The sequence below is a fragment of the Eptatretus burgeri genome, unplaced genomic scaffold (assembly GCF_056783735.1).
Source record: "Eptatretus burgeri isolate ZD-2024b unplaced genomic scaffold, Ebu_testis_v1 Ebu_testis_scaffold_3161, whole genome shotgun sequence".
In the NCBI taxonomy this organism is placed as follows: Eukaryota; Metazoa; Chordata; class Myxini; order Myxiniformes; family Myxinidae; genus Eptatretus; species Eptatretus burgeri.
This window is the reverse complement of record NW_028225109.1, coordinates 13,616-30,734: the sequence shown is the minus strand read 5'-3', so window position 1 is coordinate 30,734 and position 17,119 is coordinate 13,616. Positions and strand designations below refer to the sequence as shown.

The 17,119-nt window shown below is 44.1% G+C and overlaps 1 long non-coding RNA gene across 1 annotated transcript; it reads right to left on the bottom strand.

Annotated features, from left to right (window-relative positions):
* Positions 1–8,886: 8,886 nt before the first annotated feature.
* Positions 8,887–11,386, bottom strand: LOC147006597 (uncharacterized). The gene is made up of 2 exons (XR_015054722.1): positions 11,112–11,386; positions 8,887–9,144 (listed from the first exon to the last, which is right to left on the bottom strand). It is a non-coding gene; the product is annotated as an uncharacterized LOC147006597 (long non-coding RNA).
* Positions 11,387–17,119: the final 5,733 nt, after the last annotated feature.

Below are 17,119 nucleotides of genomic sequence, written 5' to 3'. Positions count from 1 at the left end.
GACTCTCAATCAATCAAAGACCCCTTAAGAAGTCTCAAAAGTGTCGGAAAAGGGTCTTTAAAAGACTATAAAGGTCAAAAGGGTACATAGGGGGTTTAAAGGGTCAGAAGGGGTCAAAAGGTCTATGGGTATGTTCCAAAAGTAGTTGGGGTCTAAAAAGAGATGAAAACGATGTAAATGTCTGAAGGGTCTTTAAAGGTCCAGCAATCTATTGGACCGAAAGGTACAAAGGGTACATTCCAATAGTAGTTGGAGTCTTAAGGGTGTGAAGTGTCGAAAGGGACTACAAAGGACTGAAAGTACCGTCCCCTCTCTCTGTCACCCCCCAACGCCAACTCTCTCTCCTCACCTCCCCCTTTCTTTCTCGTTCTTCAAAGCAAGAGGGGATGGATGACGTTCTTACCCCATGGAACTGTCTTCCTGAGTCCGTTGGACTCGAGCTCTTCCCTCCAGGTACTCAAGTCTGCCGCAGAAGACCACCACCTCATGGTCTCTCTCATTCCCACGACCGAGCATCAGTAAACATCGATACCCTGTTCTCACCATTCTCCTTGAGTTCCCTTCCTCCCCACCCTCGGGTGCTGTGGATGATCCACCTGTTATTGTTGTTGTTGTTGTTGTCCCATTGCTCTCCCTTTACACCATTTTGTCCGTCATCCGTTTCTCGCTGTTGTTCTGCTCTTCCATCCATGAGCCGATACACCTGTATCTCTAAATAAATAAATAAATAAATGACAAATTCCCTTCCCACTAACGATGACCCCCTTGGCCCACATTCTCGATCGTTGGACTTGAGCAGAAGTTGAGGCTGGAAAGGATCACACAAATCCCTCGAGGTATATTCTTTGAGACCGACACCCCCCCCTTCCGTCCCCCCTATTGTTAAACCATCCAATAAATCTTGAGAACTGAATAATAAAACACAGCACAGGCTTTCTTTTGGAAAAAATAAACTATTTCACAGAGTAGGGCAAAGGCAAAGTCATTTCATTAAAGCAGGTAACAAGTAAGAGACAGGTCTGGGTGAGAATTCGCATCGCAAATGACGATGGTCTTGAAAGTGCTCTGTGGAGGGTTTCCAGGACGACAGTTTGTACATCTTGTGTCGACAAAGGTCTTCCCCCTCCACCTCAAAAACAACAACAAAAAACCCAATGAACCAGTTAACAATCGAACTACAGAACAACCAAGAAAAACTGTCCATAGTATTGATGAAAGACGAAGAAGAAAAGGTCTTCCGTAGGCCCAAAGGTGTATGATGAAAAAGGTAAACAATTCATTTTCAAAATGTCAACACTTAAGGCTTTCCATGTGATGTCCCAGGAAGGCCCAAAGGATATCCCAGTGTTTCCGCGTGTTGTTACCAAGTTGCCATCTTGTCTCGGATCACAGTTGTTGGTGGGTTTTTGTGGTTGAACAGACGTGCAAGCTTGGTTCGTTTCACTCTCCTGCTGTTATGTAGTCCGGCTAAACGATGACGAGCATTCTGATAAGAAAACATAATTGGGGAGGGGAAGAGTGACGTCATAACGATGACAATTATTAAAATTATTCCACAAACACGAAAACGTAACAATTTATGTTACAAACATCAACGGTTGTGTGACAAACAGACATAACCTGCTTCAGTAACGGAGATTAATATAGTTTAGTTATTTCTTCATGAGAATGTTTTAGAATAAGTGTAAAGTAATTAAATGTGTTCCGAGACGTGCGTCGCTTTTATGTTATGGACGAGCAAAGGTACCTGACGTTGCTAGGCAACGCCGGATCCCTCCTCACAACTCATCCCCTCAATTATCCCACTCTCCCCGTGCCTCCTCCCCACCTCTTCCGCGTGACAAATGGTGGCTCGTGTGTTTATAAGCAATGAATTGTGAGAAAATGACTGTTTTCATCCCCTAGTGAGGTGTCGCGTGGTTGAAACACTCCATTGAAACGGTTAATAAAGAACGGCAAGCTTGGTGAGTGATTCGCGATTGCCGATCGGTCATCTTAAACACCGTGCACCCGGAGATGCCCGGAATGTCAAAAAAAGTCTGAATTGGACAAATGAACATTTTTATGAGTCAGGACTGCTGCTGAGGTCAATAAAGAGGTTTAAATTTTGAAATTTGGTTTAGTTTGAGAGATTCTCAAGGTTATGACATGCGCGGAAATAAAATAAAGTCACGAACTCTGGCGTTTATATGCATTGCTACGTATCCAGCGATTCGTAGGTATGATGATCAGACATTCGAGAACATGAGTGAGGAAAGAAGAAAAAAACACTTTATCAGTAAGAAACCGTTGCGGCTTGTTCCAAGTCAAGGCATTGTTGAGCAGGCCAAAAAACATGGCGGATTAAGATCCAAGCAAGGGAGAGCGCGGTGGAGGTGTTTAAATTAACCCAAACACCCAGTTTTCACTCAATCACTCCCTTGGAGTTCCCTTAGTATGCATGCAAAGTTTCAGGCTGATAGGTTTCATGGTTTTGGAGTTATGGGGGAGACACACTGACACAGTGACATTTATTATTTTATTAAGAGATGTCCAACCTCTCCTAATGTTTCTTTGTGAAACCGCCATCACTTTTGATCTATTTATTTGGTGTTTTATCCTTTGGAATCGATCATTCATGTTCTTGTGCAGTGTCTGCGAGGCCTGGACGTGGCAGGTTTGGCACGACAATGGAAGGGCTAATTACAGTGCCTTCAGAAAGGGTTCACACCCCTCAACTTTTGTCACATTTTGTTGTGTAACAGCCTGAATTTAAAATGGATTTAATTTTAAAAAATTGTCACCAATCTACACAAAATAGCCCAGAATGACAAAGTGAAAACCTCACCTGGATCAGGAGCAACAGTCACTCAAACCCCCCTGCAAACCTCCTGAGACCCTGAATTTTTGGATGTCCTGAACAAACTTTGGTGCGTCACGGGTGATGAAGGTTGTGGTCATGTTTCATCGAAGTCACGTGTGTAGGATGTTAAAGGCCGTGTGGGACGTTTGTGCAATTTATTTTCGTGGGCCTTCCAGGCGAGGCCGTTGGCCAAGAGGAATGATCGTACACTGTGTATTTTGCAGTAATAGGCCATTGAGTGCTGTTTGCTTGAGGAGGAAAAGAACGAGTCAAGGAAAATGAAATGTCCAAACCTGGATGATATTGTTATGATCAAGTTGTCCGATATCTCGATCCTGCTTTCCCGAATTGGCTGCAGGACAGGAGTGCCATCTGATGGGGATCAATGGGATGACAGTGGCGAGGAGGACAAATTGGTTCAGGATGATGTTGAGGACAAACGGGGGAAGGAAAGAGAAAGCAAAACATGATTTGAGAAGAGAATGCATGAATGAACGAGAGATTTGTAAGAATTGTATTTCATAATTCAACATACAGTGCAGTACACAAGGTGTATCCACCACACGTGCACCTGATTATTAATTACCTTGAACTTGATGGGTACATGTAAGCTTCGACTCCACCTTGGTGATCTCATCGAGGTAAATGAGTGACATGGTGGATGAGGAAGGCTTTTCATTCCCTTCTCCCAAACGGTGGTTTCATCCCCGACTACTTTCTGAATTTGTAATTGGTTCAGTGTTCAGGTGATAACTCACCGACTCCACGTGGAAGACTGTCAAACGGTTAACGTCCACCATCGACCAGTGCCATCAGGCGGGTCCTCCGGTAATATGGTCCATCTGAGGGACGGAGGTAAACATCGATACCTCGTCCTATGTGAGAAACACCAGGATAGTAGTTTACAGCTGGGTCAGGATTTGAACCAAGGCTCGACAGCTCAGTGCAAGTTCGCAAAACCCCAATGGACGACAGGTAATTAGGCTCGTGGCCAAATTAAAAAAGGGGCCTAAAATTGTGAGAAACCCCTACCCACGGTAGAACAAGTCACAACCTATTTTTTCTTGAAGAGGGATGTTTGGGGAGTTAGAAAATCTTGGTTGTGAACCTGAGGTCATTGCACAACATTTTGAAAATCACGTTTACATAATATGTACCACTGCAGACTGCAAAAATGGATTTAATCGCCAGAGATTTTGGCTCATATATTTGTTAATACTGGTGCTACAAACACAATTTTGGTAACAAAATGTGCGGAATGATGACATGTATATCTGTAAAAACCATTTGTGATGTAACAAAGGCTTTTGTGTGACCTACAGGCAAAAATAGTGGAATTTTACTCAACAAATCAGCTTCGGGTTTACCAATAAATATCAACAAAAACATTAATTACTTCAAAAATATTGGACTTGCTGTCACACTTGTTACATCAACATAATCCAAGTTTAGTTACCCTTTGAAAAATATATATCTAATGATATAATTGTCACTGAAATTATATAGTTATAACTGAAATCGTATGTCGCCCCACTAATGCTGACCGATAGAAATCCCGAAGCAGATATGCGACATGAAGAATTGACTTAAGATTCTGACACAATTGTGAAAGTGACTTTTATAGACATCATGTTGATCTAAGCTATTTCACATTATGACGATAATAAATTCATAACATGCACTGTAACTTATGTACATCTATTACATGAAGTAATACATGTAATACATTTAAAGTTCATTTAATACATGTAATATAAATACATTTAAAGTTCAGTCACGCTCTTCATCAGTGCTGTCGTCAAAGACAACAGCCACAGCCTGAAGGCAATGAAGAGGAGAGCGAAGGCAGAGGTGTTTCACTCAAGAGTAGGCAATGCATGGAATTGTGTCCCTTGAAAGGTGGTGGCAGCCATTGGATTTCGGGTGGAATTGAATAACTACCGAGAAACAGTGTGGATTGAGGGGTACGTGAGTGCTGTGAGGACTGTGTCGGCTTCATTGGCCTCACGGCCTCATCCTGTGATGGAGGATTCTTGCGTCGGACCGACCGATGCTGCAAAATGAATTTTGACAGAACATGAAAGTCTTACGATACAATTCGATGAATCGCTTCATTCTCTCCGTCCCCTTGTTCTCATTCTTCTCTTCACACATTCATCCTCCAAGTGTCCCTCTGCTCATGTGAGTGTTGGTATGCTCTTCCTCCTTTCCCCACTTCCCTTGTGCCTTTCTGTTCGGCTTTCTCTCTCTCTCTCTCTCTCTCTCTCTCTCTCTCTCTCTCTCTCTCTCTCTCTCTCTCTCTCTCTCTCTCTCTCTCTCTGCTCCAGCTCTTCCACGAGGGTCTACTTTGTTTACAAAAAGACATTGCAGAACCAAAGATGCTCTAGAGATTCCAAGACGCACTCTTAAATGTTTTATTTTTCATGATCGTCCAATAAACACGCAAGTTTTGTCACGACACCGGAAATCGCAATCATTGGATCATCATCATCGGGGTCACATGACTCCTCAACAACTATCCAATATGCTCGGTCCACCTCTAATTTGTCTCTCGTCCAGTCTCACTTCTCAGAGGACATTTAGAATATTTGTAAATGGATGAAACTGAACAACAGGTAAACAATGAGATGACCTCACAATTACCAATTGTTATGACATCATTGTCCATATCAAGAATTGTCTGCCATCTTTATTTTTCTTTGTGCGATGATAGAACGCCGGACAGTGTGAAGCGTGTGCCTTCGCTGACCCTGATTCTCTGGACTCGGTGCTTCAACCTCAGCTGCTGTTCCAGACGGATGGCTTCAAAGACAATGCTGAGGAAGAGTTTGGAGAACTCAAGGCCTTTGGGTGTGTGTGCGTCATTGCTGGTTTCCTTCAACGCGAGATAAGACTTGCTGTGTTTAAAAAAACAAAAAGTTGTAGAACTCGGGCAGCTCGACGCTTTCTCATTGGCGAATAATATCCACGTGCTCAGTGGTGACCCAGTCTCATGCAAGGTTTGTTTCCCCAAAATTGATGGAGTCGAGTTATATTACCTGGGTAAATAAAGCGAAAGGAATTGAAGTCATGGTCACCGGTCCCAAAGCAAGTCCCGACAGGTGAGGACGCAGGTACGCATCAAATTGAGACGACTTGCATCATTGGGAGGTTTGAACCCAATTCACCTGAAGGCCGAAAGTTGTAGAATTATTTAGTACTTTGGATAAAACTTGAGCTGGTGCTTTTCTGAAAGACTAGGACTTCCGCATCAATGTCTTGGGACTCGAGTGAGTTTTTGTGTGTTTTTGTACACTCAACGTACATTGTGGATGGACACACAAAAGGATGAGTGATTGAATTGTTGATGAGCTTTTGGACAGATCTCTTCCTCAGCTGGATGGGGCGGGAGATCCTGACTCCGATGATGACGATGATGAGGAAGAAGAAGAAGAAGAAGAAGAGGAATTGACCGTATCAGTTGTTGAAAAGGATGACGTCGGACGGATGAATGAAAAATCTCTCTTGGGCTCTTCATCGTGTGAGGACAGCAGCGGCGGTGCGGACAACCGAGCTGCGGAGACGCTGCAGGAGCAGGTCATTGTTGAAGAGGTGAGACATGTGAAGGATTTACTGGTTATTGAGGTCGGCGGTCACTCGATGAGGGTTAACAAACCAAACAGCTTGAACACTGGAAGACTTCCCGATTGTGGGGAAAATAAGACTCAGCGGAAATGTTCACATTGTGGAACAATTGGAATGCTCATGGGGTCGTGGTCGTGCCAAATTTCGAGATGCCGGAGCCGTGCACAAAATGTCGGCCGAGACGTCATCGCCGGATTGAGTCTTCCGCCACATCGAGGTCCAAGATGACCCTCACCACCTGAGTGCCCAAAATGAAGGACTGAAGCGCTCGACGAATTCTCAACTTGTTGATGAAAAATTCTCAACTTGTTGATGTTGCCGAGAGATGTGGCTGGTGACCCTTGTGGTCACGTTGATGACACGGAAAACAAAATGGAGACGGAGAGATCGAGGTGCGGTGGATGCGCTTGATGAACGTTCGCACCTGGACGCACGCACACGGCTCAAAATTGATCACACGCTGTCAGCTTCCCTCAGATGAGGGAACGATGAAGGAAGGAAGGAAGGAATGATGGAAAGGGGGAGAGAATGAGGAAGAACAAATGAGAGATGGTGAGAGATTGTAATTATTGGGGACTTGTCAGAGCTGTAAAAACAGTTGTAAATGCAACGTGGAAAATCGTAAATCGTTTACACACACAAACACACACACACACACACACACATATATATATATATATATATATATATATATATATATATATATATATATATATATATATATATATATATATATATCAGGCGTATAAAAAATAATGTGGTAGATAAAAACATTAGAAAGGAAAAAATAACTTGCACCAAAATTTTAAACATTTTCACGCTCACGTTCTCAGTTCTTCGAACAGCCGAACTAAAAATGAAAGAGTAAAACTCAACGTAAATTGTCGGGGGAACATAAGTGTGTTTATGTTGGGGGAACTGGTCGGAGAGAGTGCCGATCAGTTATCCACATGAGTTGATCACCGAACCGGAATCCCCCCGAATTCCTTCCTGAGAGTTTCTCTGCATCCATTATAATGTCCACCCCATCCATCCTTTCTTGCCCCCATTCCTCCCCACACCCACTTTTGTCCAAATCTGCCTCAATCTTGTCTTTTAACTCCACTGCTGGTACCCCCACCCTCTCCACTTTACCGTTTGTTCTGTTGCATCCTGATGGGTTCAATGTACAAGCTCTTCCATGAGCCTTGATTTTATGTACCCCTCCCCCTCCCCCCACCAAAAAATAAAGTTTTATTCAATCTGATTTGAAAATCCCATTCTTCCCTCCAGGGCTTTCAACCTCATCTCGAAGATTTTAACATTCACAGTACAGAGATCAAAGCTTTGGTGTTGGACTTGTTTTCAATCGAGGTACCATGATCCTTTGATAAAAAGTAATTTAATATTACCTTTGATATTGCTCCAAAGGCTTCGGCACTCTATCAAGTGATTAAAAAATAATTACAAAAAAATAAAAGTTTGTTTTTCAAAATTTTCAAAAAAATAATTATTATCCCGAAATCACCGACTGATGAACTTCTGAAAGTTTGACGAAGATCCGTTGGGCCGTTTCTGAGAAAAATGTCGTCAGACAGCCGGACGAACCTCTCTCTTATAGTCGAGAAGATGAACTTTGCATCATTAATCGAATGGCACAACCAACTGGTGTTGTCCGAGTCAAGCCTGGTATCCCAAGCCACGACTCCACGATCTCAGTCCAGGACAACCTTGATAATTTCTCACCAACATGCCCAACGAAACGTGGACTCACCCACAAAGACTTTCAGACTCTGTGTCAGAACAGTTGGAGCATGAACCCTGAGTCTGGCAGGAAGGCGGTTTAATTCCAATCTTGGCAGAATCACACACACGACTAAAAAAATGGTACGCTCTACTTCCACGCTGGACGCTCAGCATTGAAAGGATATGGCGTGGACAAACCCCGTAGGTTGGAATCCATGATGAGAAAATCTCTAGACTGCCCCACTGATGCGGCGAGTAAAGTGACGTCAAAAAAGATGGCAGTGCCCTCGGGAAGTGACGTCACTCATCCCAAGCTCAGCGGCCGTATTTGTGCGAAATTGTCCGGTGCTGTCTCGTGTATTTGTCTGCACGTGTGTGCACGATTTGTGTTGCAGATCCTCCACGAACCTTGGCCCATACCCAGAGAATAAAACAAAGAGCCTTTGTATCTGTTGGCAAAAGCCGCAGGGATGAAAGGTGAAAGAATAACACTCCAAGAAAGGTGGGTTCTCAGTTTGGGAACATTTATTGGCACAACATTTGTCAATTTTAACGTTCAGTACATTATGGTGACGGACAAAAAGCAGTCCTTTCAGCAAATCTCCAATTAAACCAAAAATCTCAAAACGTGATGTTTGATTAACGTGCTGATCATGTCACACTTGTACATTTCGTTTTCAGTTCAGCGGTCGGACGATCCTCAACCGACATGATGTAATCGGTTTCTCATGCATGGATCAGAGAGTTCCTTCTCAGGTGTGTTTGTCGCTCTGAACGGGTCACGTGACCTCACCAGCTGCTGGTGTACTTGATGGAGATGTGTGGAAAGCTATTTCTCAGTTGGATGGCCACCGCCTTGTCCAGCAGGGGGCAGAATGAAATGTCGAGGAAGCGCATGTGCTGACAGGTATCGAGCAGGTGGAAAACCCCTCCAGATGTCACCAGGGGAGCACCTGCCACACGCACGTGGATATTATCGCTTTGATGAATGACAAACAAGGGTGAAGAGAGCTCAGTTATCTGGAGCTTAGGTATACAGTTAACACAGTTCTAAACTACAGTGCAACAGCACTCGGAAGAGCAGCACATAAACATCCACCAGGCTGAACAGTTGGGTCGCCGAAATAGGTGACCCTTATTGTCAGTAATTCTGTCTGTTTGTTCGTTTGTTATCAGCATAATTGGTAGTAAACGTTGGCCGATTTTGACCAAACTCGGGTGGTAGGTACATCTTATGACCAAGTGCTTTGGGAATTGTGATGGTTGCTAGGGACGCTTTGGTCCCCTAGCAACAGCCGAAAAACCTTCAAAATCGGTACCGTTCACGAGAAATCAATTCCGAAAGCCATTATCCCACGTATTCTAATGAAATTTGGCATGCATCATCTACAGGTGATGCTCTACCAAATATATTCCGGGTTTTGTGATATATGGAATACTTTGCCCTCAGCGCCCCCTACAAATGGGGTATGCCCGAAAATTGAAGGCCCCCAAGCGACCAGGTGAGTGCATCGATCCAAATGAAACTTTGCAGGTTCATAGCACGCAATGAGTACTACAACTTTGCCTCAGGACATATTGACTGATATTGCTTAGGTCAGGGGTCAAAGGGCAAAAATCGATAATATACGAGAGCTGGAGGTGCCTTCGTGCCAAATGCTACTCCTCCTAGGGTTATGGTCAAATGGTCATGAAAATTCACACTAATCATCTGGAATACATTGTGCACAAACGATGGAGCCGGATTTTTGATTTATATCTGTGTTCACCCACAGCACCCCCTCGAATTTTGGGGATTTCCGATATCAAACCGCATTTTCGGTACTTTTCATTCAAATTGATACCGAGTAGTTATCAGAAGATGGAACTCGATGAGATTTGATATGCATAATCTCAAGGTGATTCTCTATCCGCCATGTGACATCCATTTTTTTCTTGATCTTATAGTTTCCAAATGGCAACCCTCTCAACTTAGGTGTCCGAGGGCCATTGAGCATTCCCGCTGAAAATTCAAAGTACACTCGCTTCAAGATGGTTGAACCGAATGGAATGAATCTTTACATGCTTATAGACCGTAATGAGTACTACAACTTTACTCATTTGCATAATGACCTATCTCGAGTAGGTCTGGGGTCAAAGGTCACTAAGTGCATTTTTTGGGCAAAATTACCATTCAAGGCACCCTTGCTCCTACACGGGTTAACCAATACGAATGAAAGATCACAGGTACTTCGTACTCAATGAGTACTAGAACTTTGCTTCAGGACATATTGACCTATTTCGGCTCGGTCAGGGGTCAAAGGTCAATGAGTGCATTTTTCGGGCAAAATGACCATTCAAAGCCCCCTTGCTCATTCACGGGCTAACCGATTCGATTGCAATTTCGTAAGTGCTTAGTACTAGATTAAGTCAGATCAGGGGTCAAAGGTCATCGGATGCTCGGCGACCCATGGCTGCCTACCGGATTGTTTTATTTTTTTGTTACCGCACGCACACCAAGCGAGAGGTGTTCGGATTAAACGCTTGAGCTCAGATGATAACAGAGACAGGTGATCATCCTCTCTGAGGGAAAGGACATTAAAGGCACTCACCCGAAGGAACAGCCTCAGGTTAACCCAAGGAGACCGTCGTCTGGTTTACGAAACCTGAGCACCACTCGGACACACACGTGACCGTAATCTGACCCGGGAAGGTCACCCCGTGGTTTTCCTCCTATCATCATGAATGGGGGTCCCGAAGGGTCCTGAATTAACTTTTTCCTCAAAACTTGATGGAATCAATCGAAACTTGCACAGACACAATGTCGGGGTTCCCTCATTAATCCCTGAAAGTTTCAGCTTCCTCGGTCAAATCCTCCCGGAGGAGTAGATGATAATACCTACATACCTTACATACCCACATACCCTACATACCCACATACCCATATAATTATAACTCCGTTATGAAAGGAAGATTGTCGATAAATAGAAAATAAAGAACGATGTTTCGTATCAAGGGAATAATCATCGACGAACTCGGACTCGATTTTCACTTTCACAACACAATCTGAAACACAAACAATCCGTTAAAACGAAACGTTCAATCTTTGTATTTATTTTAAATCATGGACACGTGATGTGGCGGGAACCAATCAGACACCGCGATCTCGCGGTTCGCATTTTCCCCAAACAGCTCGCGCTCTTCACTCGGTTACCACAGCGTACCGTCCTTCACCCGACACCACGTGCGGTCCACCATGACCCGAGATCTCAGAGAGAACACCCCGGGATCCACGAGCGGCTCCGATGGAGGATACGTGGTCGGTCCGGGAGGTTCTCCGGAAGATCGCGGGTCCATGGTCGGTGCACCCGAGGACAAGGAGTCCAGACCCGCCCGGTACGTGACGTTCACTCCGTGCCGAGAACTTATGTTTCCCGTACTGATCCGTGCTGTGTACTAACACAGGAACTCATTGATTTAGTGAATGTCACGATGTCTGGAGCGGAGCCGGAATTGAATTGTCAATGAAAATCCCATCCATGACGTGTTCCCCTCCCTCTTGTACATGTATGACATCATTTTATACCTCATCACTTCATTCATCATTCGATTCGAAAGAGTGGGTTTACCTTTCCTTCCCAACAGTCACTCAGGGCAGGGATTTGTAATTTGTACAGGGTGCCGGTGATAACTCACCGACTCTTCGTGGAAGACATTGAAGGATCTTAAACGTCTCACTGCTAATGCTAATATGAAGGACAGCCGGTTAAACGTCTCACCCGAAGGATGGCTGCCAGTGACGTAGCAAGGTGACAGTTTGTTGTGCGGGAAGGAATCGAACCCGGGTTTGACGGTTTAAATGTGAGCAGCACATGAACTGCTCAAGAAAGAGTTGCACAAAGACCCCCACAGACCCCCACACTCTCAATCACCAACACATCCATTGCTCGGGTAAGGGCCGTGAATCCCATCAAAAACCGTTCATGATCCAAGTTATAAAACGAACATGAAATAATCGAATGGACCAGTTCGGTGCGAAGATCCACACGTGCTCAAGTTTCGGTTTCTCACCTGTAGATATGAGTTGAATCTCATGAATTAAAAAAGTTCATGAATTAACAGGTATGTTCAAAATTTTCTCGGAACGAAATGAGGTCTACAAATCCAGGTGCGCAAACAGGGACAGACAACCTTCATTGTGTTCGGAAGGAGGGTTCACGTTCCGAAGGGGGCAGTCGACCAATCGAGCTCACCTCCCACTCCTGAATCTATATGTACTGCACCAACAACATCTGGAACGGCAGGTACTGACGAACCAGGTGTTCTTTGGAGCAGCACGTACTGACTGACGAACCAGGTGTTCTCAAGAACAGCAGGAACTGACAACACCTGGCACAGTTCTCTGGAAAAGCTCGTACTCATCGCACCAGGTAACCGCCGAAACAGCAAGTACTTCACCAGACTCACCATTCGAACTTTCCATGATCATCAAGCATCGTTTATCAACCACCACCATCAAAACTATAATTATTTACCATCACCAATCAACCATCACCACCGTTAAACCATCACCACCTTGACTTACCATCGGAAATCTCAATGTGACCATTTCAAATACATAAATTCTTCAAAACTACAACTACCGTGCGCTCTGCAGGACATTATAGTTATTAATTAATAAATATGATATTACAGTCGATCACGTGATGACACCTGGTCCGTTCTGTACTTTGATCAGTTTGACCTTTTGCTTGATTGTGCATTTGCCCTTTCCCCTTGATGACGGTTCTTCCCCACCACAGGTGGGTTCCTCACCTGGAGGACATGGACAGTTTTTGAGGGTCATCGTCACCATTCGTTACAAACATTCAGAGTCTGCTTTTGTATAAATTAAATAATATATTATCAACGAGACCATTCAGTAGTTTTATTCGAGTTGTTCACCGTCCCTCCCTAATCCTGGTGGCGCTGCACGACGTCCCAAACAGCTTGGTTTTCTTTTTACCGGGTTCCCTATAAAACCGTGTGGGAGCAAATAAACCCCACCTGGTCGACCTGGAAAAGGCGTGTCTGGACGCATGCACGCACATACATACCTACACACTTCCAAACCTACACACCCACATATAACTCCGTTATAGAGGGAAGATTGTCGATAAATACAAAAACAGGAAATAAAGAACGTTGATTCGTGTCGAGGGAATTCTTATCGACGAACTCGGACTCGATTTTCCACTTTCACAACACAATCTGAAACACAAACAATCCGTTAAAACGAAACGTTCAATCTTTGTATATATTTTAAATCATGGACACGTGATGTGGCGGGAACCAATCAGACACCGCGATCTCCCTGTTCGCTTTTTCCCCAAACAGCTCGCGCTCTTCACTCGGTTACCACAGCGTACCGTCCTTCACCGGACACGACGTGCGGTCCACCATGACCCGAGATCCACGAGCGGCTCCGATGGAGGATACGTGGTCGGTCCGGGAGGTTCTCCGGAAGACCGCGGGTCCATGCTCGGTTCACCCGAGGACAAGGGGTCCAGACCCGGTACGTGACGTTCACCCCGTACCGAGAACTTGTGTTTCCCGTGCTGATCCGTGCTGTGTACTAACACAGGAACTCATTGATTTAGTGAATGTCACGATGTCTGGAGCGGAGCCGGAATTGTTGAATTGTTGTTGTTGAATTGAAAAATAACTCGTTTTGTTGCCATTGCTGAGTCCGCTTTGGTCGCGTTGTCGGTTTCTCCAAGTGAGGTGGTCATGGCTCTGGGAGTTCAGCCTTGGTTATTGTGTCCCAACCAGAATTTCAACAGCGACAACAGCTGGGTCAGGAAGAGCTTTAAATCATCCACGTATCGTCCGTGTGTTGCCTTTCCTGATTCTTTGTGTTTTTATATTGGTTGTTTGGGTGTATCCATGTCCATGATTGTTGATGAGGTGACTCAGAGCAAGACAAAATAAGAGGGGGGAAAGACTGTCTCCCTGGAAGATCCCATGCCATGTCTTCACATCTGGTATTTTGACATTTCCTTCTGGTGCTGCACTTTCAATGTGGCATTCCAGAGTTCCATTGCTTTCTTAATCAGTTTGATTTCTTGGAATTTATTATCTTGCCAAAACGAAGTTTTTACAAGATATGTAAGTCAGTTTGTATTTTTTTTTTTTGTCTGTAATCACGTATAAAAAATTCTGCAGAGCACAATTATCATTGGAAATTTTTGTAACTTCGCATATCAGAGGCCGATAGAGGTCCCTTTCAGCACATAAAATTTTGAAGGTCAAAGGTCAAGGTCACTTTGTTGCAAATCAGGGGAGTCGACGAAAGCCTTATTTTTTGAGTAATTTTGATCGGATCGTCTTCAAACTTCATGGGAATATAGTTCATCGTCTGGCGCTCAGCTGATTAATTTTTGGTGGCGATAGGCCTTGACCTTCATGGTTAGCGCCTTCGGTCAAACATATTTGACCCCAAGGTCAAATTTTCAAGTTTTAGGAACCATATCGTGTAGTACCTCAAATTGAACACCTCGATGAGTGCTTTCGAGACATGTCAAGCTTGAGACATTATGACGTCATTTGGTGACGTTATGAGGCAAACGCATATCTTTCATGGTTACTCTGTCGAATGATTCTCATCAGAATCTCTTGTAGGCAGATATTCCTCAAGGAGTCGCTCCTGGTGGATTGCAGCTCTGTTCACCTCAGTGTGACCTTAAAGAAGTCACACGTGGTCACCTTTTGGCAAGATGCAGGTCACCCTGCAGGTGACATTGGTTTTTATTTTTTTTGTATATTTGCATGCATTTTATCATCCATGAATGTGGAACACTCGCAAAAGTTATCTTGTGGTCCATCCAGGTAGTGGACAATTTGGTTATTCGCACTTTGAAATTTTCACTTTGGGCCTTGTTCAGTCGTGGGTGGTGGCCCTTTTGTTCAACCTCGAAACCTCCTTGTTGGGTTCGGTGATGGAACATAATTTCTGTCATGATTCCTGTTAGAAGTTTGAATGTTTTTTGTGGACATGTTATTGGCCTGTATTTGTGAGGAAGTTGGTTTCTTCAGATTTTTAGATGAGAAATGTGTTTCCTTCTGCAAACCACTCATGAACTTCCTTTTCCTCTTGGATCAGTTGTTTGAATGTCCTGGTGTCGTGATTGTGGAGAGGGTCAGTTGTTTCTTCAACCAGAAGTTTGGAATTCCATCTGGGCCTGGATTATATAGTTTGATGGCATTTTAGGTCATCTCTACCGAGATGACCGAATAAAGCCGGAGCAAATGTCCGTCCGTCCGTCAACAATTTTTCTTTCCGATCTTGATGAAATTTAGTATGTGGGTAGAGGTCGATGAGTGTTGCACAACGATATAACTTTTGTCCGGGTTCAAGGTCAGGGTCAAGGTCACGAGGTCACGTAAGTTATAAAAATCGCCATTTTCAAAACCTATCTTGTCTGCCATTCTTCAAGATATTCGGCAACTGTTTTTGGATTATGATAGTAAAAAATATTATCTTGTATTTAACCGGACAGATTTTTGAATTTCCGTCCCGTTTGGCCGCCACGTAACCTGGAAATGGTCAAAAACACTTCCCGGTACAAAGAAAACTTTTTACTTCTGATCTTGATGAAATTTCGTATGTGGGTAGAAGTCGATGAGTGATACCCAACGACATATTTTTTCCTGGATTTGAGGTCAGGGTCAAGGTCACGAGGTCACGAAAGTTGTGAAAGTCGCCATTTTCAAAACCTCGTCTGTCATTTTAGGAGATATCTGGCAACGGTTCATCGATTATGATAGTAAAAAACATTATGGAGATGACCGTCACCCCAAAACGGGAGTTATTTTTTGAAGTTGTTTTCAATTATTTATTTCTTCATCAATAATTACTGAGGACATTTCCTCCACCTCCATGGTGCTTCTTCTTTTCGAAGTCCACGATCCATTCTGCTTCCTTGTTACGTTCCTTTCGATCTCCAAGAATTCCTTTCCAGAATGTTTCTCGATCTTTTATTTTTCAGGGGGAGTTGACACATTCTGCTTTTGTTTCCCTAATTCGTGGAAGAATCTCTTCGGGTCACTCTCAAACATGTGGTTTTGTTTTCTCCTTCCTCACATGGTGGTGTTTTTTTTAAAATTTTTTTCAATGTTTCAAGCTATCATTTCCAGATTGAGTTTGTTACGTCGTCAAAAAATACATATGTGGTGTAAACCCTTCAAGTGTTCTGTGTGTAACAAGGCGTTTAATCAATCATCAAATTTCCGTCAACATGAACGAATACGAGGTGTGTTCAAAAAGTATCCAACCTTAATTTTTCGTGCTTAAACAAATGAAGCTCGGGAGGCGTGGTTTGGTGCACGTATGTAGGCGATCCTAATTCGTATGCGTGAATATTTTCCCGCCTGCAGAAGCTGTCAGTCGCCGACAGACCGCCGATGAGTGAGGAAGTGTAAGTGAGTGTCGTCGGATTTTCGTTTTTGACAAAATGACAAAATTATTGTTATGAATTCTAACAAATCACCCGTGCCCACTACACTATCCCGGCCCCCACTGGACCCTTGGCCTACCGCGGCCCACGAGCCCGGTGCCCGGGGTTCCCACTCAGCGATACTCACCTTTCTCAGCCACGCTCCCAATGCGTCAACAGGACTCCTGCACCCCTCCAAGCGGGTATCGAGCCTACATTCCCACCAACAACAAAACGACCTCCATTTTGTCAATTTGACTTACCCCCGAACTCACATTACACTGACCCCCCAATCACTCATCGCACCATGCATTCCACATTCACTCCATACCCAAAGGCTCGCTGGCCTCACTCAACATGTCTCCACCTCACAACCCTTCAACACTACATCGCTGATCTCAGCCATTCTTCTGACTACATCCCCTAACTACCTCGTGCTCCGACGTCGTCCCTTAAACTACAGCACGTTCCATTT